This window comes from Colobus angolensis, unplaced genomic scaffold, assembly GCF_000951035.1.
Source record: "Colobus angolensis palliatus isolate OR3802 unplaced genomic scaffold, Cang.pa_1.0 Scaffold20, whole genome shotgun sequence".
Taxonomy (NCBI): domain Eukaryota; kingdom Metazoa; phylum Chordata; class Mammalia; order Primates; family Cercopithecidae; genus Colobus; species Colobus angolensis.
In genome coordinates this window covers 13,055,127-13,059,614 of record NW_012115155.1, presented here as the reverse complement: position 1 = coordinate 13,059,614, position 4,488 = coordinate 13,055,127, and the positions used below count along the sequence as shown (strand labels likewise).

The following is a 4,488-nucleotide window of genomic DNA, read 5'->3' as shown; positions in this document are numbered from 1 at the left end:
TGGACAGCTTGAGCAGTCTGGCCTTTGTTCACCCTTTAGGAACTGTGGACTTCAGGTTTTCAGACCATCCAAGGTGAAGGTGGCCACAGGGGCCTGGAAGCTTTCCCATCCTTCCTGCAGGGATGGTCCGTTTCCCTGCACGGAGCTTTGTACCTGGGTACAACACCCCTGCCCTGTGCCGTCGGTGGCTTTACCAATTTTGCATAGCAGCTTTTGAGCTGATCCATAGCTCTGATTGGCTGTTGAGGATTTCATGGATTCCTGTACCCCACCGGGGGGCCCAATATGCTGACAGAAGTTACATTTGTAGTTGTAGTGCTGCGTATACATGGGTCCAGTTAGAAGGCTTTGCGTATACATGGGTCCAGTTAGAAGGCTTTGATTCTTTCTAAAGGGAAAGGCATCTCTGAGGGATCGCTGAGCTGACATAGTCTCCTCAAACCATGCTGTCAGGTGGGCGACAAAGCAGGACAGGAGGGTGATTTCATAGGAGAGTCGGGCCACGGGCCTGCGTGTTCTCTCTGTCCCCATAGTGCCGGAGTTCCTACATGCTCCAGGCCCCGGGTTTGTGTTGCACATAATTCTCAAGGGCTCATGGCAAGCTGCACCAGGGAGACAGAGGGCGGGGATTCGGGGACCCTGCCCCCAGTGGACCAAGGACTAACTGCTGGACTCTAATCTGTCTAGGTATTTTTGTGACTTGCAGAAATACCTCCACCTTGCCTGGGCCTGGAGCCACAGGAGACCCTTCTGAAGGTGAGGAATGTTCTGGAACAATGCAAGGCCTGCCCAGGCTGCCCCCAGGAGCCAGCGTCCTGGGGCCTCTGTGCGGCATCCAGCAACGTGAGCTTGCAGGACCCCGAGGAGCCCTCCTTCTACTTGGAAGCTGAAGATGACTGGGAGGATCCAGAGGCCCTGATCTCAGGGCTGCTGTTCCTGAACACCTCCGGATACAAGGCTAGCTTCTCTGGCCTGTACAACGTGGCGCTGCCATGGCTGAGCGGCATGTTCTGCAGCTTTAGCGATGAGGAGGAGCTGACTGGGTGCCTGGCACAGGCCCAAGGGGTGGCCAAGAAAGCTGGCCTCCTCATGGCCCTGGCCAGGCTCTGCTTCCTCCTGGGGCGGCTGTGCTGCAGGAGGCTCAAGCTGTCCCAGGCCCGGGTGTACTTTGAGAAAACACTGGGGACCCTGGACGGCAGCTTCGGGGACCTGTTCCAGGTGGTGGCTGTGTACGCCAACCTGACCAGCATTTACCGGAAGCAGAACCGGGAGAACTGTACCCAGGTCGTTCCCAAAGCCATGGCCCTGCTCCTGGGGACACCCGGCCACATCTGCAGCACCGAGGCGGATGGGGAGCTCCTGCAACTGGTGCTGCAGTGGGTGGTGTGTGGCCAGAGCCTGTAGGCCGAGGCCCGGGCCTGCTTCCTGCTGGCCAGGCACCACGTGCACCTCAAGCAGCCCGAGGAGGCCCCGTCCTTCCTAGAGCAGCTGTTGCTTTTGCACAGGGACTCGGGAGCCCCAGACGCTGTGTGGCTCTCAGACTGCTCCCTGCTCCTGGCTGACATCTACAGCCGCAAGTGCCTGCCCCACCTGGTGCTGAGCTGTGTCAAGGTGGCCTCATTGAGGACACAGGACTCGCTGGCCGGCTCGCTGAGGAGCGTGAACCTGGTGCTCCAGAATGCCCTCCAGCCCCACAGCCTCCCCACCCAGACTTCCCACTACCTCAGGCGAGCGCTGGCCTCCCTAACCCCAAGCACAGGCCAAGCTGTGCGTGGCCTTCTCCACGACAGCCTGGCCCAGCCGTACAGCCACCATGGCTACCACGGTCCGGCCATCACCTTCATGACGCAGGTGGTGGAAGCCAGTGCTGTTGCCAGAGTCTGTGCCATCGTGGACACCCTGGTGTCCCTGGCCTGGCTGCACGTGCTTCATGGGCAGAGCCTGGTGGCCTTGAACATCCTGCAGTCTGTCCAGGATGCAGTGGTGGCCAGCGAACACCAGGAAGGTGTGATTGCCAACATGGTGGCCATGGCTCTGAAGAGGACGGGCCGGACGAGGCAGGCAGCCGAGGGCTACTACTGCGCCCTATGGGTGGTTTGGGACCTGGGCCAGCGGAGGAACCAGGCAGTGGTGCTGGCCAACTTCGGGACCCTGTGCCTGCACATGGGTGCCAACACGCTGGCCCAGCACTACCTCCTGGAGGCCGTGCGTCTGTTCTCGAGGCTTCCCTGTTTGGAGTGTGGCTGGGACTTCACCCACGTACTCCTGCAGCTGAGTCACCTCTGCACCCGCCAGGGCCTGGCCCAGCAGTGCAAGGGCTACTGTGAGTAGGCCCTTCTGGTGGCCGTGGAGATGGACCACGTGGAGAGTGAGTGCCCTAGTTCCTCCTGTGCACCTTCTGGGGCCACTTGGGTCAGGGCGCACCTGGGGTTTGTGATTCGGAAACAAGTGGTGGTTTTTCCACCATTGAAAGTGCAGAGTCATGGCCAGCAGCAGATGTTGGCAAGCGCCCTGGAGACAGGAAGTTCCCATGCAGGGCCAGGCCCTCTGTGCCCTACTTGGGCAGCCAGCTCTTTCCGATTTGCTCAGGGACCATCCTGCCTTGAGCACGGAAAGTCCTGCATGCTGGGAATCCCTGGCCATAACCCTGGGATCAAGGCAGGCTCTGCTGAGCTGGGACTTGGGGCCCCTCCGTGAGCCAGGCCCTGAACGCCAGTTCTTGTGCCCGTGTTATCTGCTTGGTATCTCAGCAGCCCTGCGCACCTGTCATCCCACTTCACAGAGGACACAGGGGCGGGTGATTGCCCAAAGCCACAGAGCAGTTCATGCAAAAGCAGCTCGTGCAGAGTGTGCCAGGCCCCACCCACAAATGGAGCTTGTGGGGTCCTCAGGAAGCAGGTGCTGAGCGTGGGAACGTGAGCTTCAGGCCAGAGAAGCCACAAAAGGGTGAGTGGCGTGATGGCGGGGCAGCACTTGGCCCCGGGTTAGGGAAGCCTCTTTAGTCTGGGACCAGAGGGTTGAGAGGATTTAGTCAAGTAATAGGTGTGGATGAGGGGCTGGTGGTGGGGGAGGGGCTGGTGGTGTAGCCTGTGTGAAGGCCCAGGGGTGAGCAAGTGGGGGTGAGTGAGCGGGGATGAGTGGGTTGTGAGCGGGGGTGAGTGAGTGGTGGTGAGTGAGCAGGGGTGTGAGCGGGGATGAGTGGGGTGTGAGCGGGGGTGAGTGAGCAGGGCTCACACAGGGCGGTGCGGAGTTGGGAGTGGGTGGGTTGGGTGCTGGAAGGTGAGAAGCTCTTCTGGAGAGCTAGGCAGGGCCTGGGGCCTCAGCCTGTGGCTTGGCCTTTTCCCCAAGAGCACTGGGGAGCCATGGAGTGCTGTCGAACAGTCACTGCACACTGAGCAGTAAACGGACAGTAGGTGGGCAGGGCTGTCCGAAATCTAGGCCGCAGAGAATACATGAGGAAGTTGAGTCCACGGAAATGGCTGAGACAAGGTATACTGTTGTGTTCCCTCTGCCTTGCAGCGCTTTGTCATGGCACAGTGAGATCACTCAGAGGTGCCTCCTGTGGCCTGGACCAGAGCCCCAGGGGCTGTGTCCAAATCTGCCCATTTCCTAGCACAGGCCTGGCACCCAGTCCTGGCCCTAGGAGGGATGAGATTTTGGAAAGGACCGTGTGAAGGGGCCCCGGTCCCACACATCTGCCCAAGGAGGGGTGGGGGGTTCATACCCAGGCTCCTTCCCCAGGGACATTCTCTGACTGGAAGGAGACCCTCCAGGAGCCCAGCGCCCCAGCCCCCACTGCAGCCTCCGGTGGCTCCTGGCACAATAGTCTGTGGCACCTCCTCCTCCGAGGCCCTCCCCAGGGTGCTGGGGGATTCAGACTTGGAAATGCAGGCCAGGGAATAGAGATCATGCTTCCCTGTCTCCCCAGCCTGCACTGAACGGTCGAGGAGACCGAGGGTGTGGTTGATACCCCACATGCTTACCTGGGGTCATTTTTGAGTCACTTTCGGTAGTTTGTGTCCTTCTAGGAGTTTGGCTGTTGTGTCTAGATGGTCTGATTTGTTGGTGTACAATTGTTCGTAGTGTTTTCATGGAATCCTTTTATTTCTGTCAGGTCGGCAATAATGTTTCCTCTTTCATTTCTGATTTTAGAAACTTGGGTTTGTCATTGTTTGTTCAGTTTTATTAGAGATGGGGTCTCATCATGTTCCCCCAGGCTGGTCTTGAATTCTAGCCTCAGCAATCCTTCCACCTCAGCCTCACAAAGCGCTGGGATGACAGGCGTGAGCCATGGTGCTCAGTCTCTGATTTGAGTCATTTGTGTCCCATCTTTCTTTTCTTGGTCAGTCCGGTGAAAGACTTGTCAATTTTGTTATTATTTTCAAAAAACCCACTTTTGGTTCTGTTGACTATCTCTTTTGTTTTTCCATTCTCTGTATTTTTACTTCCCATTTCCACTCTCACGTTTAATATTTTCTTCCTTTTATT

At 58.1% G+C, this 4,488-nt stretch overlaps 1 pseudogene; it reads left to right on the top strand.

Annotated features, from left to right (window-relative positions):
• The window catches only part of LOC105511566, a 54,929-nt pseudogene that overhangs the window by 37,569 nt on the left and 12,872 nt on the right, over positions 1-4,488 (top strand).